At 40.7% G+C, this 26303-nt stretch overlaps 1 long non-coding RNA gene across 2 annotated transcripts in view; it reads right to left on the minus strand.

The window, feature by feature from the left end:
• Window positions 1-312: 312 nt before the first annotated feature.
• Window positions 313-26303, minus strand: part of LOC140478713 (uncharacterized) — a 51256-nt gene continuing 25265 nt past the window's right edge. The window contains exons 2-4 of one of the 2 annotated variants that reach the window (XR_011960859.1): window positions 10877-10957; window positions 9550-9670; window positions 313-6537 (exon numbers count right to left, since the gene is read on the minus strand). This is a non-coding gene — a long non-coding RNA (uncharacterized lncRNA). The remainder of the gene's footprint in view (window positions 6538-9549; window positions 9671-10876; window positions 10958-26303) is intronic. The other variant, XR_011960860.1, reaches the window with a different exon arrangement.

Here is a 26303-nt window from a genome sequence, read left to right on the forward strand (position 1 = left end):
GGATTGTATCATCGAACTCAATCTCAAAGAATGTTTTGGTTGACTAACTGCTGTAATCATTGAAGTTAAAACTAAAAATGTTATGATGCACTGAATCAATGTGAAAGAGAGGGTTGTAAGCCGTTAGTGATTCATAAGATCAGCAAGTTGCATCCAGTCAAACTTTGAACAGGTTAGGCTGAGCGATCTTATGATCTTGTTGCACAGTACATTAGATTACATTATGAAAAGAATGTAAGACGTGCTAAAGCAACATGTAAAAATGAAATGAATACAATAAAATAGATGCAGGAAATCACATCTTCAGGTATAGATTTAATAAGACAATATTTGTAAACTTTAGATAGAATCGTAGAATCAAACAGTGTAGGGGAAGACATTTAGCCCATCAAATTAACACAGAAAAAAAAACTACTGTAAATCTACACTAGCCCCATTTTTCAGCATTTGGCCCATAGATTAGATTAGATTAGATTAGATTAGATTACGTACAGTGTGGAAACAGGCCCTTCGGCCCAACAAGTCCACACCGCCCCGCCGAAGCGTAACCCACCCATACCCCTACATCTACATCGACCCCTTACCTAACACTACGGGCAATTTAGCATGGCCAAATTCACCTGACCTGCACATCTTTGTGACTGTGGGAGGAAACCGGAGCACCCGGAGGAAACCCACGCAGACACGGGGAGAACGTGCAAACTCCACACAGTCAGTCGCCTGAGGCGGGAATTGAACCCGGGTCTCTGGCGCTGTGAGGCAGCAGTGCTAACCACCATAGCTGTGAATATTAGTAGAATTTAGAATGTATACATCAATAGCAAAATCGTTTACAATTTTATTTCCTTCCATTTGTCAAGGAATGAATATGTTAACATACTTTCTTTCATACTAGGCTTGTGTGGTGTTGACGTTTTAAGGAATGGAAAGGCTTGGATTTATTTGGTGACCGAGGATTTCCAATGGTAACAGTGGTCAATGTTGATATGTTGTGTCATGGGGCATAAGGAGGACAATTTTGCACTGAAGCACAATATTAATCCAAGAATTTAAAACCCCCATTATACAGAATTAGGCTGCTGATTCCCTCTAACAATGTCTCTCACCAAAACTTAGTGTGGAAGACTTAGGTTTAATGCTCTAAACTTATCCAGAAATTAACCCCCATCCTTCTGCCCCCATTAAACTCAGATGCAGGACAATAATTAACAGTATTGAGAAGGCCTAAAACAAATTCCTCTGCACCCTTTCAACACAGCCAACCCTCATTCCCCCCCACTACAATACTTGCCCTCTCCTCCTCACCTCCCCTAAAGCTCCTTACTCACTCCCTGAGGTCTAACAATGGTCTGCATTACTCCCTCCTGACAATGCCCATCCCCTGTGTATTGCTGATACTGGTTACCCATTCGTACATGGCACCAATGTTCTGTCCTTGTACATACACCACCACACTCTGACCTTGCTCACCATCCCTCCTCTTCCCAACAGGAGTTACTGGCCCCACACATGACATTGATCTCTAGCCTTGCACCCTGATAATGCTAAGCACCCTTCATTGTCACTCCTGACAATGCACACCCTACCCCATACCTGACAATGATCAGCTTCCCCGACCCCTCATAGCAATGTCCACCCCACCTTGCACCACCAGCAATGCTTAACCTCCCCCTCAACGTCCCTCCAGAGAATGCTCACATCCTGCACCCTCCACAACTCCTTTTCTTAAAACTTCATTTGTGGAAAATGGGCATCGCTGTCTGGGCCAGCATTTATTGCCTGTTCCTAGTTGCTCCCTTGAGCAGATGGTGGTGAGCTGACTTCTTGAACCGCTGCAGTCCACCTGCTTTGGGTTGACCCACAATTCCCTTAGGGAGGGAATTCCAGGATTTTGATCCAGCAATAGTGAAGAAATGGTGCTATATTTCCAAGTCAGGATGGCGAGTGGCTTGGAGGGCAAGTTGGTGGTGTTCCCATGTATCTGCTGCCCTTGCGCTTCGAGATGGAATTATGGGCATGGGTTTGGAAGGTACTGTCTGAGGATCTTTGGTGAATTTCCTACCTTGGTGGTCAGTTTGCCCTCTGCACCTCAACGAATGCCCCCTTCCACATCCTTAACAATACTCACACACCCAAGTCCCACAGCAGACTTCACTCCTGACAATAAACAGTAATATTCATGTTGCAGTGTAGTGACCCAAAACGTTTGTGTCCTTGTAATATATCTCTATAATTGTCAGCACAGTGCTTAGCAGACACAACAGGAAAACAAGATCTTGGATTGCATTCAGAAAGAACAAACAATATGAGGGAGGCTTTATTATTGCAAAAGGCATTTGCCCACTTCTAACCAGAGCAATTGTGCAGTTCTGGTAACCTGTGATAACTCATCGTAAGGGTAACATTGGTTTTGAAATGGTACGGAGTGAAAGGTTATGATGAATCTGAGATGACACAAAGATAGGTGGAGGAAGAGATGGTGTTGAGGAGGCCGGAAGGCTGTAGAAGGACTTGGACAGGCTAGGAGAGTGGGCAAAGAAGTGGCAGGTGGAGTACAATGTAGGAAAATGTGAGGTTATGCACTTTGTTTGGAAGAATAGAGGCATAGGCTATGTTCTAAATGGGGAAAGGCTTCAGAAATCTGAATTTGGGAGTCCAAATTCAGGATTCTTTTAGGTTAACATGGTTCAGTTGGCAGTTAGGAAGGCAAACGTAACGTTAGGATTGATTTTGAGAGGGATAGAATACAAGAGCAGGGTTGTGCTACTGAGCTGTATAAGGCTCTGGTCAGATCTCTGCTAAAACAGTACAGCATGGGAACAGGCCCTTTAACCCACCATATTTGTGCCAACCATTCTAAACTAATCCCATTTTCCTGCACATACTCCCTATCCCTCTATTCCCTGCCTATTCATGTATCTGTCAAATGCCTTTGAAACATTGCTATCCTATCTGCTTCTACCACCTCTCCATGCAGCACATTCCAGGCACCTATCACCTTCTGTGTAAAACATTTGCCTTTCACATCCCTTTAAAACTTTCCCCCTCTTACTTTAAACCTATGCCCACTACTATTTGACATTTCAATCCTGGGAAAAAGAAGACTGACTATCCACCCTATACATGCCTCTCATTATGTTATGTCCTTCTTTCAGGTCACCCCTCAGCTTCTGATGCTCTGAAGCGAAAAAAAACACCCTAGTTTTGTCCAACCTCTCCTTATAGTTAATGTTCCACTCCAGGCAAGATCCTGGTAAAAGACTTATGCACTCCAACTGAAGCCTCCAGCGTGAGGGGAATGAGTCCTGGAACAGCGCAACTTAGCTTGATGCAGCTGAGTGCCACTATAGAGTGGACTGGAGGTTTGGGGCGGAGTGGGGCATTTGTTGGACTGGGGCTTAGTATGGCCAGTCAGACCACATGCTGTGCTGCTATTTGAAATTCTTTGCCAAACTGTAATGTCAATCCTTTAACTGTGTTATAAAGATCATATTTCTAATTTATTTTTTAGACACTAAGTAATGCTAGTACTTTTTCTTTTATTCCTCCTTTGTATCCAGCATTTGTACCTCGATACTTGTACCTAAGATGGTGACATTAGAAGGCAGCCATTGTAAGAATCTTTCACTGTACTCCTAAACTGGAATACACGTGACCATAAAGGAGAAAGGATATTCTATTATTCCTATCGTGAACTGCACCCAGAACTGCACACAATATTCCAAATATAGCTTAACTAAAATCTTATGCAGCTGCAACATGACTTGCCAACTTTTATATTCAAAGCCCTGACTGATGAATTTGAGCATGCCATATACCTTCCTTACTACCTTATCTACTTGTGTTGACACTTTCAAAGAGCTATGGAGTTGTATCCCAAGATCTCTCCGTATACCAATGGTCCTGCTATTTACTGTTCATTTTTCCTTTGCATTGAACCTCCCAAAATGCATCATCTCACACTTTTCCAGATTACACCCCATCTGCCCTTTTTCTGCCCAACTTTTCAATTATCTATATCCTTTGACAACATGCCTCATTATTCCATAACTTCAATAATTTTCATATCATCTGCAAACTTACTAACCTGACCACGTACATATTTATAACATTCAAATCATTTGCAGAACACCACTAATGACACTTTCAGTCAGAAAAAAAATCCCTTCACAACTACCTTCTGTTTTCTATGGCCAAGCCCATTTTGTATTCAACTTATCAACTCACCATGGATCCCATGTGACTTAATTGTTAGGACTAGCATGCCACGAAGGACTTGTCAAATGCTTTAGTAATGTCCACATAGATAAGATCCATTGCTCTATCCTCAATCATCATTGTCACATCTTCAAGAGACTCAATCAAATTTGAGAGACAGGACCTCCCCCACACAAAGTCATACTGATTATCGCCAAGCGATGTGAGTAAATCTTGTCGCTAAGAATTTTCTCCAGTAATTTTCCTATGACTGATGTAAGGCTCACCGACCTGTAATTTCCTGAATTACCTCTGTTGCCCTTCTTAAACAAAGGAACAACATTGGCTATTCTCCATACTTCTGGGACCTTGCCTGTGTCTAAAGGGGATACAAAAATCTCTGTCATGTCCCCAGCCATCTCCTCCTTGCCTCCCTGGAATAGACTTCATTAGGCCCTGGACTTAACAACCTTAATGTCTTTCAAGATACCCTCATTCTTATTACTGAATGGCCTAGAATATTAACATAATTTCCCGGTTATCCATAAAAATCGAAAGAACTGTAGATGCTGCAACTAAGAGACAAAGATAGAAATTGCTGAAAAAACTCAGCATGTCTGGCAGCATCTGCAGAGACCAATCAGAGTTAACATTTCAGGTTGAGCAACCCTTCCTCAGAATTGATGGGAGCTGGGAAATGTCAATTTTTATGCAGAAGATTGGGTGGTAGGAGAGGGTGAGGAGCAAACAATAGGTGGGGATAGAGCCCAAAGAGAGAGAAGAGCAGTTAGACAGACAAAAGAGTGGATAACAGTCTGGCTAGGAGAGTGAATAACTGTTAATGGGGGCTGATGGTGGCCATCAATGGCTAGTGTTGTGGTTGTAAAGGATACTGGTGAGGCCACCTTTGGAATACTGCATACAATTCTGGTCACTGTTCTATAAGAAGGATGTTGTTAAACTTGAGAGGGTGCAGAAAATATTTACAGGAATGTTGCTGGGACTAGAAGGTTTGAGCTATTGGGAAAGACTGAATAGGCTGGGACTATTTTCTTTGGATTTCGGAAACTGAGGGTGAACTTATAGAGGTTTATAAAATTATGACGGGCATGGATATGGTGAATAGCCAAGATGTTTTTCCCAAAATAAGAGGATGTGGGTTTAAGGTGAGAGGGGAAAAATTTAAAAAGGACCTTATGGGAAACTTTTTTCATGCAGAGAGTGATGCCTGTATTGAATGAGCTGCCAGAGGACGTGGTAGAGGCTGTACAATTGCAATAATGAAAAAGCATCTGGATGGGTCTATGAATAGAAGGGTTTAGAGGAATATGGACCAAATGCTGGCAAATAGGACTAGGTCAGATTGAGACCTGGTCAGCACAGAATGAGGGTCTGTTTCTGTGCTGTACGACTCTATGATTTTATTATTGACATAAATGTTTTGTTCTAGTTTAGCTTGGGAAATGCTTTTCAATGATATAAATTCATTCATTGTTATTCTAATCCAACCTTATTGTTGGTCCATCTTGGGTGATGATAAATCTACAATATTTGTCGGAACATTTGTTGTTTGCTTTCTATCTGACTACTTTCATTAACATAATTCTAATAATGACACAAATACAGTACATGCAACTGCAAACTTACAGAACGACGCCAAAGGACTTATGGATAGGAAAAAGAAAACACTCCACAAGTGGTGAAAAATACATTATTCTCTTCTGGCTCAATTGTTTCTGCAGAAAATTGATGATTACGTGAAGAGGAAAGCATAAAATGCCATTGTTTCAGCGGAGGCTTGGAGTAACCATTTCCAGGTGATTTCCTGACCAGGGAAAGTTATGTAATATGTTAATTTCCGCCAGGTAGACTCCTTGGTCAGGACATCTTTTAATACTGCTGCACATTAGCAGACACACAGTCCTTGACAAAAGATAGATTCCTGTTTCAGGGCAGGAAACCCTCAACAGCCCGGGATCTTCCTACAGCTGCAGTCTTCATCCATCAACCACTGATATCAGCTGAATATCTTCCGCCTGGAATGCCATTGAGTGCTGTTTTTTCCTGAAAAAGGGCTTATGCTAAAAAAGTTGATTCTCCTGCCCCATGGATGCTGCCTGACCTGCTGTGCTTTTCCAGCACCACACTCTCGACTCTCCAGCACTCGCAGTCCTCACTTTCGCCTCCTTGGATTGAGCTTTGTCTCCGACCTTATCGTCATGTTGGCTCCGCCAGCAGTTGAGAATTTCTAATGACATTTGTCTCATGATCAAAGAACACTCAAACCTCTCCACCACACTATAGAGGCAATCCACTGAGAGGATTGTAGCATGTCGAGACCTAAAGGAATGCAAAGAAAGGAAATATTAAAAAAAAGATAGAGGCGAATGAATACATATCAGTTAATTAAGGTTATTAAATGGCATAATTATATTTGCATTCAATTAAGATTCTCACACTCGTTATCTCTTCATTGCAAACACGGGGAACAAACCAAATAGGCTAACAAAGCAGAGCCTAATTTTAGTTAGAATTCAAATAATTAATTCAGAATCTGTCAGTTCTTGAAGAAAAATTCACACTGTCAAATGATCTTAGTATGGACCAAAGTTATTTGACAAATGTTTTGCTTTTCTGTTGTGTCCTCTTGCACAAATTATTACTATTTGAAATATTTGAATTATTATTTTGTAAAATTCCAGTTCGGATAGGAAGCTATGATTATGCATGTAGTGTGTAATTTCTGAACTCATGTTTCAATGGTGGATTGGAATTAATGTAGCTTTGCAACCTTATGTATTGCAATAAGAAGTGACCCCCCGTTTGAATTGAAGCAGAACACTGAAAGCAAAATGTAATTATCTATCCACTTTTTTTTCTAAATGTCTAATTGCAGCATTAATAACTACCTTCTGAATTTTGAAGTACAGTTCTATTCAGCAGGATATTTTTTTTCTATGTCTGGAACTGAGAAACAGGCATTCAATATAATGTACTTTATAGGGTGGATGGAAGTATATTGGAAAATATTTATTCTGTCACCATGGAAAGCTGGACTTCAATTGTTCTGATAATGAAGTACTATATCTATGTGTGGCTGGTTAATTATTAATGCTTGAAAAAGAGAATAGGACTTAAGGAAGTTTAAATTGTAAGGAAAAGAAATTAAAATGAGACAGGGTGATTAGTTTGACCAGTAGCAATTAAGTTATTTTTCCTTGAACCTTGACTTGAAACACCACATATTCGACTGAGAGGAACGAATTTGATTATCATTCTGAATTAATTCCACATTTTACATTTTAAAATTGCCCTGGAGTATTTCAGATTTTTTTACCTTATCTTCCGACATACTAACTGTTCAAAGTAGACCTTTTAGCTGAACTGATAAAATTCAGGGCACTATTTGCATAATGTGCACTCACTTTTGTAATGGGCCAATATTGCATCATGATTTTCAAACAATTAAAGCAGCATTTGACAGTGCGGAGAGATATGTGAAGCTCTTGGAAGAAATGATATACCGTTTGCTTTTCCAGCTGCTGTAGCTTTACAAAATAAGTAAATTTAAACAGCAGGAAACACAAATACTCAGGCATTAAAATTACTTGTTGACAGGAAGCAGAAAGGTGGCGGGAGTAGCCGTGAGCTTTGATTCAGAACCTTGTAAGAGGCTTTGGCACAGTATCAGGAAAGCCACTCCACAGGAGCTGGAGTATCTATTGGTTTACTCTTGGCTGTCGCTTTCCAAACAGGCAAACTTCTTTGACTCTGTTAGCTATTTTTAACACTCAACTATTTTACCTCAAAATAAAACTTTCAGTCAACTGTTCCTGAATTCACATCATTAATTTAACACTGACATTTTTAAACATCCACGAATAAAAAGAAATGTAATCATTACACTTTTATTGGCCAAACACATTGCTTCTTTGAAATCTTCCAAGTGATAATGTACTTCACTTTGCCACAACATATTTTTAATCTATATTTAATCTATTATTTAGTTCAATTTTTAATCTACATGTTTTATGTCCTCATTCCAGACCTCTGTAGAAAATCTTTAATGTGTCTCTTAGAAATTAATACTTATTTTCTGATACTTTAGGTTGTGAAGAGTTAATTCTCTCTTTATGTGTGAGGACTATGCCTGGTAGAGTTGGCACCCTGTAGTTATTCATAACACTTGACTATCAAAGAACCAGTCTGCATTTGGGGGAGGGGAGGGGAGCAATCTCAGCATTTCCGGTTCCTTCAGAAAGTTGAGTCTTTGTGACCATTTAATATCCTTGAAGTTAACGTCATGGATTAAATAGGAAATTAAAAGCATTTTCAATGATTATATAGTGGCTGGTTGAAATAGCTTTCTTTCAAGTATGACTATTGTTTTTTGCTAATATTATTGATATCAGATGACATGTTCCTTAATGTTTCGATGACAAAGTAACTTTTTTCCTCTCATGAAGCCCCCACAATTGCTCCCCCATCAACTTAACCCCCTACCACCACAACCACCACCAGAAAGGGACTTTCTAATTGGTTATGAATGGCTCTGTGGGCTGAGAGAAAAGTCTTGACAGGAACCATATACGAGTCAAGTTTTCGTGCTACTAGAGTTAATTAGAATTACGAACATTGATGTGGTCAACTCACTCCCATTATTTTAATGGATACAGTACAGTTTGTGTATCACAAAGAGCATGCAAGTTGCCTCAGGAAAATACAGATTCAATAAAAAGAAAACAGCTTATATTTAATATTAATTTGCTATGATTGTGATCTTGGGGACATTATTCATTACTGAAATATGGTGGGGGGATTGCCTTTTATGAAAGCAAACCTTTGATTCATTTGCTTCTGGCTGTTTTTCATGGGCAGTGGAAAGGGGAAAAAGTGTAAGATGCCAATGAATGTAATGTCTTTTGATTTTGAAAAAAAATGTCTGCTTTTAGTGTGAACTGTATGAAGTCCCCAGCTGTGTTTGCCTCATGGAATATTACTACTTTTTGGGGAGCAGGTCAATGCTTCAAAATTAAATCAATTTTACCCCAAAAGTTTACAAAGGCCCTATCTTTCACCAGAAGGGAATTTCATTTCTTCTTTTGATGGAATGGTGTAAACTATTGAGTAAAAATTCCTTTGTGGTCTACTTGGTAAAGGAATCATTAATCTACTTCAAATAGATTGCTTAACAACTGCGTTAAGTTAGTGCAACAAAAGAATTTCATGCAAGCTCTTTAGCAGGAAATTGAAACCTTATTGGTCCATATAATTAGATGCTGCAGAAAAGAAAGGTTTATAGCATTTTAGTTTGCATACAGAAGTGCAGGGTAATGAAAAACAGGTGCTCACCTGGGTTTAAAAAAGATGACAGTGGGTGAACCAGGAATGTTATTGGACTGGTGATATCCGTGGCAGGTAGAATAAGCATATGAACAACTGTAGCAGTTGTAGGCCATTCAGCCTTTCGAGCCTGCCGTATCAATAAGATTAATGTTAATCTGATCATAGCCGCACATCCACATTCCTGCCCACCTCGAGAACCTGCCCCTTGCCTGAGAAGAATCTATCTACCTCTGCCTCAAACGTATTCAAGGACTCAACTTCTGCCATTAGAAAGCTCTAAACATTGTGAGAGGAATAAGAATTACCTAACCTTTGTTTTAAATGGAGGATCCCTGACTTTCAAACACTGACTCTTAGGTATAGTTTCTCCACAAGAGGACATATCCTTTCTAAATCTACTTTCTCAAGACCCCTTCGGAGCCTGTGGGCTGAATTGCATGTTTTATTTGACTAAGTCTGGGTTGTGTCAAGATTTTTGCCATGAAGACTAATGAGTCCTCTCACCATATTTTACCAAACTCGCCTCACGAATTACCTACCTGTTCCTAAGGTAGCCTCACTGCTTCTTACACACACTGTTGTCAGAACAATATGCCACTCAACATATATCCTCAAATCTATTAGTATCCTTAGCACTTGTGCCATTGGACAAGCATTCTCGGCTTGGAGCTGTCCTTTTGACATTTGCCCTGGATATGTCAGTCTGGGGGATATCAGCACTTGATTGTGTGAGCAGGGACCTGGACGTCTTGCCAGATGGGTGGGGCAGAGGTGGGACTTCCTCTTGCCCACGACTCACTTAGGAAATTTTGACACCAGTCCACGCCAGCTTTATCCATGGTTGGCATCGAGGTCAGTCATCTGGACAAATGCTCAGCACTGTAGGAAGAAGCTCACCACTCTTCCCAGGGTAAGCACCACTATCTTCTCTTCAACATTTCATACTTACATCTATCTCTGCCACTGCACAAATCTCCCACCAAGGCCCAGGCTCTACCACTCTCACTATTGCCTGAAATATCTTCACTCACCTGCTCTCACCCTCCCCAAAACCCCCTCGACACTACTAACACTGCCTGACCTGTGTGCTGCCTACTCATTTTCTTGGGACCCTTCCCCACAACTGTACCACCCACTTTTGTCTCCCTTAATTCATGCTTCTGCGATTCCTGGGGGAAAACAGACCACAATTGAGCAGGAAGAATCAAAACAGTTGCCCAATATTCAGCTTCTCATGCCTTGTGTGGAGAGGTTCCTGTCTTTGACCATCCTGAGTGGCTGATTGACTGTGACCAAGCAACGAGACTGGTATCTGAGGCTGTACTTGACTTACCTTCAAACCCAGAGCAAAGGGTTTCTGTCTTGTTCTGACTGAGGCCTGCTGCCAACCAGGATAACCATCTTCCCTTCATGTCTGCATCAAGTGACACGGCAAAACAGACAAGATATCAGTCAAGATTAGTGTGGTGCTGGAAAAGCATAGGACGCCATCCGAGGAGCAGGAAAATAGACGTTCCGGGCAAAAGCCCTTCATCAGGAAAGAGCCGAAACATTGATTTTCCTGCTCCTCAGATGCTGCCTGGCCTGCTGTGCTTTTCCAGCACCACTCTAATCTTGACTCTGATCTCCAGCATCTACAATACTCACTTCTGCCCAGAAGAGGTATTTCTGAAAAACCCACAAAGCAAGGCAACATTATGTGAGCATCAAGGTAGGTTCAGAGTGAGTGTGTGATGTGTTAGTGAGGAAAGATCCCAGAGATTGCAAATGTTGTGCACTTGTTCAAGAAGGGCAGTAGCGATGACCCAGGTAATTATAGACCAGTGAGCCTTACTTCTGTTGTAGGAAAGGTTTTGGAAAGGATTATAAGAGATAAGATTTATAATCATCTAGCAAGCAACAATTTGAATTCAGATAGTCAACATGATTTCGTCAAGGGCAGGTTGTGTCTCACAAACCTCATTGAGATTTTTGAGAAGGTGACCAAGCATGTAGATGAGGGTAGGACAGTTGACATGGTATACATGGACTTCAGTAAAGCCTTTGATAAGGTTCCACATGGTAGGCTGTTGGAGAAAATGCAGAGGCATGGGATTGAGGGTGATTTAGCAGTTTGGTTAGAAACTGGCTTTCTGAAAGAAGGCAGTGAGTGTTGGTTTATGGAAAATATTCAGCCTGCAGTCCAGTTACTAGTGGTGTGCTACACGGATCTGTTTTGGGACCACTGCTGATTGTCATTTTTATAAATGACTTAGACACAGGCATAGATGGATGGATCAGTAAATTTGCAGATTACACTAAAGTCAGTGGAGTAGTGGACAGGTTGGAAGAATGTTACAAGTTGCAGGGGGACTTGGATAAACTGCAGAATTGAGCTGAGAGGTGGCAAATGGAGTTCAATGCAGCTAAATGTGAGGTGATGCGCTTTGGGAAGAATAACAGGAAGGCAGAATACTGGGTCAATGGAAAGATTCTTGATAGTGTGGATGTGCAGAGGGATATTGGAGTCCATGTACATAGATCCCTGAAAGTTGCCACCCAGGTTAATAGTACTGTTAAGAAGGCATACTGTGTGTTAGGTTTCATTCATTGTGGGATTGAGTTCCAGAGCTACAATATCATGCTGCAACTATACAAAATGCTGGTGCGGCCACACTTGGAATATTGTGTACAGTTCTGGTACCCATATTTCGGGAAGGATGTTGAAGCATTGGAAAAGGTGCAGAGGAGATTTACCAGGATGTTGCCTGGTCTGGAGGGAAGGTCTTATGAGGAAAGGCTGAGAGACCTGGGTCTGTTCTCGTTGGAAAGAAGAAGTCTAAGAGGGGATTTGATAGAGACTTACAAGATGATCAGAGACTTAGATAGTGTAGACAGTGAAAGTCTTTTTTCCGAGTATGATGATGTCAGCTTGTACGAGGGGGCATAACTACAAATTGAGGGGTGACAGATTTAATTCAGATATCAGAGGCAGGTTCTTTACTCAGAGAGTGGCAAGGGCATGGAATGCCCTACCTGTCAATGTAGTCAACTCATCCACATTAGGGAGATTTAAACAATCCTTGGATAAGCACATGGATGATGATGGGATTGTGTAGGGTGATGAGCTGAGAATAGTTCACAGGTTGGCACAACATCGAGGGCCGAAGGGCCTGTTCTGCACTGTATTGTTCTATGTTCTATGTTCTAGATGTTGCCTTGTCCAGTGCAGTACCAGTCCATGAGTGGACTGTCACCTTGCTGTAGCATTACAATGATAGTTGCTGGTGCAGCCTGAGGTGGAACATTGAAGTGTAGAAACATGATATAACTAGTTTGGATATGCGTAACGATTGGAATGAGGGCCAGGTAGGTCTCAGTGAATATGAGATCCCTGGTTGGCCCAGGTTAACAATCTCAATCAGGGATCTCATACTTGATGAGATGTACCTGGCTCTCATTCCAATCATTGAGGGTGTGCCAAGGGGCTTTTCACAAGCAGGTACATAGCAGGTGCCCATTTCTGTGGACATTGGATGCATGTATTGGTATCCATGGAACGTACCCTGAGATGATGGTGCTTGGTGTCCAAAATGGCTTTCGATCAGGCGGATCCACCAGGTATCTGCTTGAATTTCTGTATTGAGTTTTCCTAATGCTGAGATTGTCTGGTGCGTTTTGTAAGATAGAAAGCTGAATATTAATGAGGTGAGTTAAGCTGTCAACAAGATATTTAGCAATACCGAATCCATGCTCATTGATTTCTCATCACTGTGCAACAAGAATCTGATTATGAAAAAGCATAAAGATAGTTGGAGATGTTCAGGATGACCCTCACCTCATGTATATATCTCGTCTATTCTTGCACCATTATATTATCCAATGCCAATCTCCTGCATCGCCTCCATATTCCCTGCACACCATTTCTTTCCAAATAATCATCTAATACTTTCGGATATCTCAGTTGAACATGTCTCCACCACTTTTCCAGGCAATGCAGTACGTGCCCTAGCTACTCCCTGAGAGAAAAAGGTTTCTCGCACATCACCCTTGCTTCTTTCACACATCACTTGAAATCTTTGCTCTCATACAGTCATAGAGATGTACAGCATGGAAACAGACCCTTCGGTCCAGCTGTCTATGCTGACGAGATATCCCAACCCAATCTCGTCCCACCTGCCAGCACCCAGCTCATATCCCTCCTAAACCTTCTTACTCTCATTCATTTTTTGTTTTATGAGCAGGAATATCTTCTCCCTATCAACTTTATCCAGCTCACTCGTGATTTTGATAACATAGAACATAGAACTTTACAGTGCAGTACAGGCACCTTCAGCCCTTGATATTGCACTGACCTGTGGAACAAATATGAAGCTCACCTAACCGACACTATTCCATTTTTGTCCACATGTCTATTCAACGACCACTTAGATGCCCTTAAATTTGGCGAGTCGAGTACTGTTGAAGAAAACCTCTATCAAATCTCCTCTATCCTTTTTTTCCTGAAAGCTCAACAGTCTCAACTTCTTTAAACTGTTCATATCACTGAAGTTTTTCATTTCTGGAACCATCATTGTACTTTCTGCATTCTCTCCATTACATTCACATCTTTCCTAAGATGTGATGCCCACAACTCTGCACAATATTCCAGCTCAGGTTCAACAAGCATCTTGTACAAGTTCAACATCATCTCCTTGTTCTTGTAACTCGATGTCCCTGTTAATAAGGCTGAGGACACGCTATGAGAAAGTCAGAACTGCAGATGCTGGAGATCAGTCGAAAAGTGTGGTGCTTGAAAAGCACAGCAGGTCAGGCAGCATCCAAGGAGAAGGAGAAATGTCCTTTCGGGCATAAGCCCTTCATCTGGAATCTATGTTGTATTCATTGCTCTCTATCTTTCCTGTCACCTTCAATGATCCGTGAACATAAACACAATATTGAAACTGAGTATTGCGAAAAAAAAAATTTCATTGAAGTTTTCCATCTTGAATTCTCAGGACAGGTCACCAATTTAATACCAATGTAAAGGAAAAACACGTTGTATAGGAGATAAGAAAGTCATGTGGATTGATTGGCAAGTGGACTCAGAATGTTCATTTCTCACTGTATATTGTGCAACACATAAATGAGCACAAGGCCATCAGTTTTGTCCTGAAAATTGCCCAGTCTATCTCAGACTGTTCCAAGGTTCAAGCAACAAATGAAGCTAGCTTTTTCACACTGCTACTTTGAAATGGTCAATGGCAATTGATATTGAATCATTGACCAGAAACTCAGCTGGACGAGGACGGCACAATGGCTTAGGGTTCAATTCCAGCCTCAGATGACTGTCTGTGTGGAATTTGCACATTCTCCCCATGTCTGTGCGGGTTTCATCTGGGTGCTCCAGTTTCCTCCCACAATCCAAAAGGTGTGCAGGTTAGGTAAACTGGCCATGTTAAATTGCCCAAAGTGTTCAGTCATCTGTAGGTTAGGTGCATTAGGCAGGGGTAAATATAGGGTAAGGGAATGGGTCTGGGTGGGTTACTTTTTCAAGGTTCAGTGTGGACTTGTTGTGGCAAAGGGCCTATTCCCACACTATACAGATTCTACATGAACAGTGGCCACAAGAGCAGATCGGAGGCTAGGAACGCTGTGGCAAGTAACACACCTACTGACTCGCCAAAGCCATTTACAATGATGTGGAGGTACCCAAGATCAAAAGTCGCATGACATCAAATTATAGTCCAACAGATTTATTTGAAATCACAAAGTTTCGGAGTACTACTCCTTCGTCAGATGAAGGAGCAGTGCTCTGAAAACTCTGACTTCAAATAAACCCGTTGGAATATAACCTGGTGTCATAGGTGTCATGTGACTTTTGACGTCACCTACAAGGCACAGGTCAGGGGTGTTATGGAATACTCTCCACTTGTTAGGATGGGCACAGTTCCAATAACTCTTACGAAGCTTGACACCATCCAGGACAAAGAAGCACGATATTGGCATGGCATCAACAAGCATTCACTTCCTCTACTACTGATGCTCACTAGCAGCAATGTTGAAATTGTACCACTTCCTCTGGCAGCTCATTCCATACACGCACCACCCTCTGCATGAAAATGTTGCCCGTAAGGTCCCTTTTAAATCTTTCCCTTCTCACCTTAAACATGTGCCCTCTAGTTCTCGACTCCGTCACCCCCCCAAAAAAGACTTTAGCTATTTATCCTATTCATGCCCCTCATGATTTAATAAACCTCTATAAGGTCACCTCTCAGCCTCCGATGTACCAGGGAAAAAAAAACCCAGCCTATTCAACATCTGCCTATAGCTTAAACCTTCCAACCCTGGTAACATGCTTGTAAATCTTTTCTGAACTCTTTCAAGGTTAACAACATCCTTCCTACAGCAGGGAGACCAGTCTTGCACTCAATATTCCAAAAGTGGCCGAACCAAAGTGATGTACAGTGACAGCATGACCTCCCAACTCCTATACTCAATACACTGACCAATAGAGACAAGCATACCAAACACCTACTTCACTACCCTGTCTACCTGTGACTCCACTTTCAAGAAAATATGAACTAATGAGCAAGTAATTCTGCTCAACATCTTTTGGATAGTAACCACTGCAAGTTTCTGTATAAAAATGTATGAAATCTAGCTATGTTTTCTTTTAATAAAAGCCTTTGTACAATCCTTCAGCAGAAATTTACATAATAGTCATGGAATTGTTACAATGCGAAGAGAAATTGGGCTAATCAAGTTTTGTTAGCACTGGTGTAATACAGTAACACATTGAAATATATTTTCAATATTTAGATATGTAGCCTTCCAGGCATTTGAGAATTTCCATTATAAAATAAACCACTGGTTCTTGAAAACGATTCATTGCCCAGTCATACTGATACAACATTGTATTCTTGTTAAATGCTGTCAAGAACATTATTATAGAAGTCGACACTATAGATGAGATTAGTACCTTAATGTGATACTATGAAAACTACTTAAGAATAATTACATTTTCTGATTTTACCCTGCTGTATCATTTAAATGGATTACAGGTTTAATATTTATAACATAATTTATAAAGATGCCAGAAGAATTAAGTTTCCAAGACCAAATCACTTGTGCACACCGATGAATGAATAATATAAGATAAAGATATCTACTTTGTGGAGCCATTATGGAGTTGAGAGCTGAGTTTTCAGGTACAGCAGGGGTAAGGTGGGATTCAAAAATATCAGCATTGGTGTTCATGCTGATTTCTCAGGGCTATTCCTCACACCTGCCATCGTCAGTGATATAGGTTAAGGATAAGCTTCGCTATCCTACCCAATCCATGAAAAAGCAATTCAGGTGGCTAAACTGCATTAACAGCTTAGCAGAAGTGGGTACTGCAGATGCTGGAGATTAGAGTCAAGATTAGAGTGGTGCTGGAAAAGCACAGTAGGTCAGGCAGCATCCGAGGAGCAGGAAAATCGACGTTTCGGGCAAAAGCCTGAATGAAGGGCTTTCGCCTGAAATGTCACTTTTCCGCTTTGAGAGCTTATTAACTGGTGATGCAGTGAAGTTTCACAGGGAACACAAAGGCTGCATGTGCTAACTGGGACAGTCTAACTGAATTGAGCTGGGTTCACAGTGGGATGCCACAAAGCATTAAGACCATAAGACATAGGAGCAGAGATAGAAGGCTTATGTAGATGCTTTAGAGTCAAAAACAGGACAATTGATAATGGGGAGCAAAGAAATGGCTAACCAACTAAATATACACTTTGGATCTGTGTTTGCAAAGGAGGAGAATATGAGGATTGCAGATGCTGGACATCAGAGTCGAAGAGTGTGGTGCTGAAAAAGCACAGCAGGTCAGGCAGCATCTGAGGAGCAGGAGAGTCGATGTTTCAGGCATAAACCCTTCCTAATGAAGGGCTTATGCCTGAAACATCAACTCTCCTGCTCCTTGGATGCTGCCTCACTGTCTTTTCCAGCACCACACTCTTTGCAAAGGAGGACACAAATACCAGTCAGGACGCTCATCAGGATATTGGGTAGGGTGAAAAATCTCAGTAATGAGGGGAGTTTGGATAGGCTGGGCTTGTTTCCCTGGACCAGAGGAGGCTGAGGTGAGATCTTATTGAGGTACACAACATTATGAGAGGCATAGGCATGGTAGATCATGAGAATCTTTTCCCCATAGCAGACTGTCAAAGTCTAGAGGGCACACGTTTAAGGTAAGGAGCAATTGTTCAGAGGGGATCTGAGGGAATTTTTTTCACCCAGAGAGTAGGAGAAATATGGAATGTGTTGGCTGAGAGGGTGATAGAGGCAGATATTCTCTCAACATTTAAGAGGCATCTGGATGAACACTTCAAATGCAGGGCATAGTAGGCTATGGATCTGTGTAGGTAAATGAGATTAGTTTGCTGTTTGTTAGTTAGCATAGTCATGGTGGGCAAAAGGGCCTCTTTGTATGCTGTATGACTCCAAGATTCTGAATGTTGGGGACCACAGGATTTAGTGAGCTGGGTGGAACTGAAGGAAAACAGGATTTGTAGGAAAATGGTGTTGGGCAACCCTGATAAATTTCTAGTCCCTGATAATCTACAAATCCCTAAAAGAAGTGGCCCCAAAAATAGTGAATGCATTGGTGGTTATGTTACAAGACTCTATAGATTCTGGAACAGTCTCTACAGATTGAAGGGTAGCTAATGTAACCCCACTATTTAAGAAGACAGATAGGGAGAAAATCGGGCATCATAAACCAGTCAGCTTGACCTCAGTAATGGGGATAAAGCTAGAGTGCATTAGAAAAGAATCAATAGCTGAGTGTTTGGAAAACGGTGAAAGGATTGGACAGAGACAGCATGGATTTACCAAAAAAGAAACCATGCTTGGCAAGTGTACTGGAATTTGTCAAAGTGACATTAGAGTTGATGATGGGGTGCCAGTAGATGTGGTTTATTTGGACTTTCAGAAGACTTTCAACAAAGTACCACACATGAGATTAGCATGTAAAATTAAAGCATATGGGATTAGGAATAGTGCACATTGAGATGGATAGAAAACTGTTTGACAAACGCCTAACAAAGAGGAGGAATAAACAGATCTTTTTCTGAACTGGGGCCAGTGACTGGTGAGACACAACAGGGATCACAGCTAGGACCGGCTATTCATATTATAAAATAATAACTTGGTTGAGAAATCGAAAAGTAATATCTCCAAATTTGCAGATGACCGAAACTGAGATGAGGATGCAGGGTTTCTTCAGTGTGAATTGGATCAGCTGAGTGAATTGGCAAATGTATGACAGATGTTGTGTAATGTGGATAAATATAAGGTTGTCCCTATATGGTGGCAAAAAAGAGGAAGGCAAATTATTATCTGAATGGATATAAATTGAGCGAGTGTACTGTGCAACAAGACCTGGATGTCTTTGTACACCAGTCACTGAAGGTAAGCACACAGGTGCAGCAGGGGTAAAGGAGGCAGACGGTCTTTATAGAGAGGAGTTAATTGCAGGGGCAAGCCTGACAAATTATGATTATGTAGGGTCTTAGTGAGACCATGCCTGAAATGTTGTTGCAGTTTTGGTCTCCTGATCTGGGAAAAAAAAACTTTTTTGCTGGAGAGAGAGTGCAGTGACTATTTCCCAAACTGATCCATGGAATAGTGGATCTGATGTATATGAGAGGAGTTTGAGTTGGTTAGGATTATATTCACCAGGGTTCCAAAGAATGAGGAGGCATCTCAGAAACCTACAAGATTCTAACAGATTCCTCAGCGTAGATGCAGGAATGATATGGTAGGGGAATCCAGAACCAGGGTCACAGGGTAAAGATATCAGGTAGACCATTTACAACTAAAATGAGAAAGGTTTCTTTACTTGGAGAGTGGTGCTCCTGTGGAATTCACTACCACAGAAAACAGTCGAGGACAAAACATCTCATGATTTCAAGAAGACATTTGATCTGGCCCTTGGAGCTGGATTGGAGATGTGTCATAAGACTTCTTAAAGGCTGGCACTTGTTAAGTGCCTGTGTCTGTAGATATGGGGTCCACGTGGTCAGTGTCCATGGAGAGTGCCCTGGGATGTTGTTATCCAGTGATTAACATTGAGGCCCTTTGGAGTAAGTGACGAGCTGAATTCTCCAGGTACCTGCTCTCATTTCCACGTCAAGTTTTCTCGATGTCTATTTGTTTGCACACTTGGTAAAAGAGGAAGCTTAACATCGTTGAGACGAATTAAGCCCTTACAAGTGATTTAACAAGCAATAGTCCTTTTAATTTACATTTCACTGCTGCGAGAAACTGTGGCACATAAATGGTAGAGTGACAGACTCTTGACTGGTCCTCACCAGAGTTCTCATCTGATTCTGCCACAAATCTTTCTATCGCCCATATTGTTCAGACTCTTTTTAACATGTTTTCTGACCTCCTGTCCTGAGAAAGTCTGCATGATAATAACCTTGAATTCATACAAAGTCCTAAGATACATGTTTCCACTATCACAGGCATGACACACTTGAAAGATACAAGGTAAACCATCAATGATTGAGATGAGGGGAGGTTTCTTCATCCAGACAGAGGGGAACCTACAGAATTCTCCATGACATAAAGCAGTCAAGGCCAAACATTGCACAATTTCAAAAAGAAGTTAGACGTAGCATTTGAGGCTAAAGAGATCAAAGGATCTGGGGAAAAAGCATGAAAAGACTATTGAGTTGGAAGATCATGATCATACTAAATGATGGAATAGGCCCAAATGACCAACTCTTGCTCCTATTTTCTATGTTTCTAAGTAGGCTAGTCAGCTCGTTCAGTCTGATCTGCTACTTAATGAGGTATGGCTGATCTGATAAACCTGAACTCCATTTTCCTCACATTTTCCCCATAACCCTTGATTCCTTTACTGATTAAATATTTGCTCATCTCAGCCTTGAATAAATTTAACAACCTGGTCCTGACTGCCCTCTGGGATAAATACAGATTCACTATTGTCTGTGAGAGAAGAACTTCTTCCTCATCTCTGTATTAAATAGATGACACCTTAATCTGAGATGATGCCCTCTGGTCCTAGACTCTCCTATAGGGGAAACAACCTCTCAGCATCTTTTAGATTAGATTAGATTACTTACAGTGTGGAAACAGGCCCTTCGGCCCAACAAGTCCACACCGACCCGCTGAAGCGTATACCACCCAAACCCATACTCTTACATTTACCCCTTCACCTAACACTATGGGCAATTTAGCATGGCCAATTCACCTAACCTGTCAAGACCCTGAAAGAAGCTTTTATGTTTCAATAAGGTCACCTCTCATTTTTCTAAACTCCAATGGGTACCAGCCTAACATAATGGTATTATGGCTGGACTATTGATCCAGAGACCCAGGAAATGATCTGCGGACCCGCGTTCAAATCCCGCCACCACAGATGGTGGAATTTGAATTCAATAGATATCTGGAATTAAAAGTCTAATGATGGCCATGAATCCATTGCCGATTGGCAGAAAAATACATCTGTTTCATTAATCTCTTTTAGGGAAGGAGACTATCATCTTTATCTGGTCTGACCGACATGTGACTCCAGACCCAAAGCAATGCTGTTGATAGCTATTTGCTTTCTGGGAAATTAGGATGGGCAGTGAATGCTGGCCCGACCAGCACCACCCTCATCCCATGAATGAATAAAAAACAGAGTATAGGCCCAATCTACTCAACCACTCCTCATATGAAGATTCCTCCATGCTCTGGATTATCTGAGTGAATCTTCTCAGGACTACCTCCAATATCAGTACATCCTTACAGCAGTTTGCAGTGTTCTAAGTGTGGTTTGACTAGTGTCTTGTAAAGCTACCCAAGATTCTTTTATATTCCATTCTCTATTAAATAAAGAGCCATCATTCTATTTGTCTTCCCTAGTACATAAGATAAGAACCAAGAGCAGGAATAGGCCATTCAGCATCTCAAGCTGCTCCACCATTTGATATAATAATGGCTGATCTCATGTCAGCCTCAATTTACTGAAGGTACCTGTTGAATTTAGATGCTAGATTTTTTTGCAATTGTTGAGTTACTTGTTTATTTGTAGCCCTTTTTGAATAAGGGCATTATATCATCAGTTTTTCAATCCTCTGGAAGTTTTCCAGAACCTAAAGGTTGTTGGAAGATTAATACTCATGCTTCCATTATCTTTGTTAGTTACAACCTTTAACATCTCAGGGTGCAGTGCATCAGTTCCAGGATACTTATTAGCCTTCTGCCCCATAGGTTTCCATAGTACGTTCTCCCCGTGATAGCTGCTGTTTTTTTTATTTCCTAAACCCTTTCGCTCCTGATTATTTAGTATCTCTGGAATGCTGTTAGTGTCTTCTACCTGTGAAGACTGATGGAAATTACTTAATCCACAGCTCTGCCATTTCCTGTTCCCACATATTTCTCCCCAGCCTTGTTCCCTAAGGAGCTTATGCTCGTTTTGGCCTTTCTCTTCCTTTTTATATATTTAAAGGAGCTCATTACTTGCTAGTTTACCCTGATGAAGGGGCCTTGTCTGAAGCATCGATTCTCCTGCTCCTCGGATGCTGCCTGACCTGCTGTGCTTTTCCAGCACCACACTCTTCGACTCTGATCTCCAGCATTTGAAGTCCTCACTTCCTCTTAGTTTACCCTCAAAGTTTACTTTCACCATTTTTATTTTTGTTTAGTTAGTTTTTGTTGGTTTTTAAAACATGTCCAATTCTCTGAATTACAACTCATCTTTGCCACATTGGATTTTTTTTCTTTCAGATTGATATTATCCTTTAACTTCTTTGTTAACTGTGGTTAGCTTATCCACTTCAGAGAATCCTTCTTCACCATTAGGATATATCTTTCAATCTTTTGTAATTATCTTGATTTAAGTTTTGCACAGTTGTTTCTGACCCAAGTTTCTCATTTTTAACTGAATGCTAAATTCTACCAGCTTACATTTAGTAGTTCCTCAGAAAACCTTTACTGAGGCCATTCATTAAACCTGCATTATTACTCATTACCAGATCATTATAAGCCTGATTCTTGGTTGGATTTGCAAGATATGTGTTACAGGAAACCGTCCCGAACACATACTCTGAATTAATCCTTGTGGGTGTCTTCACCAATGTGATTTTCCTAATCTACATGAGAGTTGAAGTCATCCAGGATTAATGTGTTGTATGGTCTCATGATCCCCTGATGTTTTCTCTCTTCTCTGCTGTACCTACTGTTATGGGGCCTTTAATCTACTCCCAACAATATTTTCTTCTCTCTGATATTTCTTTCTTCTACCCATATAAATTATTTATCTTCCAACCCAAGACCATTTCTTGCTATCACACTTATTCCATCCCTTACTAAATTAGCAATCATCTTTTCATTCCAGCCTGACCTTTTGAACAGTCGTATACTCCAAGATATTTAGTTTTTAATCTTCGTTTAACCATGCCTCACGTTATGAAGATGTGGGTGTATTTTTAAGAGAGTTCAAAACACAGATCTACCTGACAAGGCCAAGTGTTCTGAAAAAAAGATACAATGTTACAAGTGCTAGGGTAGCTGGTTACCTGAAAACAACAAAACAGATTCAAATTAGACCAATCAGTTTAAATTATACCCTGAAAAATACCAAAACTGCAATCCAGTTTGAAGTTAGTATATTGACAACCTTAAACACCAATGACACAATCTGATGCTTTGAGGGTATAAGACCGGGAAAAATTGAACAGTTGAGAGGAGAATTACCAAGGAGGAGAAAGTGAGGACTGCAGATGCTGGAGATCAAAGCTGAAAAATGTGTTGCTGGAAAAGCACAGCAGGTCAGGCAGCATCCAAGGAGCAGGAGAATCGACGTCGATTCTCCTGCTCCTTGGATGCTGCCTGACCTGCTGTGCTTTTCCAGCAACACATTTTTCAGGAGAATTACCAAGCCAATGACATCTGCACACTGCCCAGAAAATTGGCTCTCTACAAGGTACCTTTATTGGTCAGTAACCTGTGAAGCAGTATCTCCAAGGAGAAGAAAAAAAGACTGAAATGCAGAGAAGAATGAAAGCTGCCTGGTTTTGAGATAAGAAGTTTTGTTTTTTGTAAATCTTAATCGGGGGGGGGGGGTTTATTGGACTAGTATTGTATAGGAAAAAGTAAAAGATTAGAGGAAGGAATTGTAGATAGTTGTTAGTTAGTTATTCTCTGGTATACTTTAAGAAATAAAGTTGTTAATTTTTACTTTAAATAGTCCTTGGCCTCTTGAACTTTCACACATAACTGCACGGGATAAATCTTTTCTCTGTTGCAAGTTTACATTAAGCAGGAGAGTTTATCCTGTGTCGTAACATCTGTAATGGCTATAAGATCATACCCACTAACCTCTATTTGTGCCATTAGTTTATTAATTCTGGTCTATACACTATTTAACTAAGGAACCATTAATTTTATCATTTACATATGCATTTGCAATCTGTCTTTTCCTGTCCTAAAAACCGCACGGCTACCTTCAATACTTGATCCTGCAACATGAATGTTTTCACTATTGTGGGGTGGATGGAATAAGGACAGAACCTGTCGTCATCAATATCTTGTGGCTATCACTGACCAGAAACTTAACTGGATAGCCATACCAATTACTGCAGAGGCTGGAAATGTTATGTCCACTACTAAAAAGTCTGTCTACAAGTCAAGAACGAGTCAGGAGTGTGATGGAATGCTCTCCCACTGTCTGGATGAGTGCAGTTCCAAAACCATTCAAGAAGCATACTTCATCAACACTTTATTCACCACCATACACATACATTCCCTCCACCGCCAGCGCACATCAGCAACATTTTGTACCAAAGAACTGCAAGATCAGTGCTAAGTCCATTGCTTTTTGTCATTTATTAGATATGAATATGGTTAGTAGGTTTGAAGATGACACCTCAATTGATGGTGTAGTGGACAGTGAAGGAGTTATCTCAGAGTACAATGGGACCTTGATCAGATGGGCCAATGGGCTGAGACATAGTAGATGGAGTTTAATTTAGATAAATGTGAGATGTTGGATTTTGGGAAGGCAAAGCAGGATAGGACTTGATGGTAGGGTGCTGGGGAGTGTTGCTGAATAAAGAGGCCTAGTGGTGCAGGTGCTTAGATCCTTGAAAGTGGATGAGGAAGTATATGGGATGGTGAAGAAGACACTTAGCACACTTGCCTTTATTGGCCAGTGCATTGAGTCTCGGAGTTAGGATGACATATTGTGGCTGTACAGGAAATTAGTGAGGTCACTTTTAGATTACTGTGTTCAACTCTGGTTTTCCTGTTATAGGAAAGATGTTGTTAAACCTGAAGGGATTCAGAAAAGATTTACAAGGATGTTGCCAGGGTTGGAAGGTTTGAGCTATTGGGAGAGACTGAATAGGCTGGGGCTATTTTCTCTGGAGTGTTGGAGGCTGAGGGGTGACCTTATAGAGGTTTACAAAATCATGAGGGGCATAGATAGGGAAATAGACAAGGTATTTTCTCAGGGGTGGAGGAGTCCAAAATCACAGGGCATAGGTTTAAGTTGAGAGGGGAAAGATTTAAAAGGAACTTAATGACCTTGATGGAATCCATCCTTGAGGGAATCACAAAGTGATGTTCAAAAGGCAATAATGGATAACTAAGAATTATCATTAATTTGCAAATTCTGAATGCAATGTTCATTAGTGTAGTGTATATTCAAAATATTTGGTAAATTGCATCATTGAAATTGCTCCCTGGTATCTATTAGTATTTAATAGATTAATAATTGAAAAACAAATATATATTATCTCACTGATTCTTATCTGGTGTTATTCTTCCGCTTTTTAAAGAAAGACTGGTCAACTTAAATGGAACAAAATAGCTTCTTACCCTATCTCCACCTCAGCCCTGGTTAAGACTGACAACAGTTGCACTGTTTTTGTTCAGGCCCAATCAGTACTTTCTGTCCCTTTTTTGTCCTGTGGCCTGGTTGGACCATTCCTCAGTTGGGACAGTAAAAGATTGCACACAAAAAAACTCACCACCTCCTCTTAACTTTGAATCAGATTGTGATTGCTGAGCACCCTAGAATCAAATCTTTTCTTAAACCAGTGTGTCTCTGCTTGGCAATAAAAAAAAACTTTCCATTAAGTAGCTCACCTCTTGACTGCCAAAATCTTCTTTCATGTAAACAAAATTCAAGTTAGTGATGCGATGGAAAAGTCATTGTTTGCTGGAATGGGTGTTGTCTTCACACTGTATATTGAAGGAGATCCTCAAATTGGCATTCTCATCAATAAACTGCATATGTACTGCATCCATCAAAGTTGCTTTAACAGCAGTTCCCTCCCCTGTGACTTCTACCAACAATGGGAAAAGAACAACAATCTTTTGGGAATGCCATTAACCAGAAAATCACTTCAAAATCACACACCATTTGGAGCTTACTGTGCCTGGCACTGCCTCATGGGAGGCCCTTCACTAAAAGTACAACAGCTGTCCAGAAAGTCTTCAAAACAGTCTTCATCGCCCACAAATTTACTTGACAAAACCTTTCTGAATCAATACCTTGCCTAAATTGTAAAACTAATCAGTCACTCAGAGTTTAATTTGGATACTGTGATAAGAATCATATTGATCACTAGTGCAATCTTAATGACGTTCTGTCAGTCAAGAGCAGTTTGATAGTGAACTTCAAGCTTCATAAAAGACATATTAAAGTGCACATACATGTTGCAAACACCATATTATCTTTGAGAAGCATTGCATCAATAATGAATTACTAAATAATGAATTATCATTGTTTTATTCTAATA

Source organism: Chiloscyllium punctatum, chromosome 6 (genome assembly GCF_047496795.1).
Source record: "Chiloscyllium punctatum isolate Juve2018m chromosome 6, sChiPun1.3, whole genome shotgun sequence".
Classification (NCBI taxonomy): domain Eukaryota; kingdom Metazoa; phylum Chordata; class Chondrichthyes; order Orectolobiformes; family Hemiscylliidae; genus Chiloscyllium; species Chiloscyllium punctatum.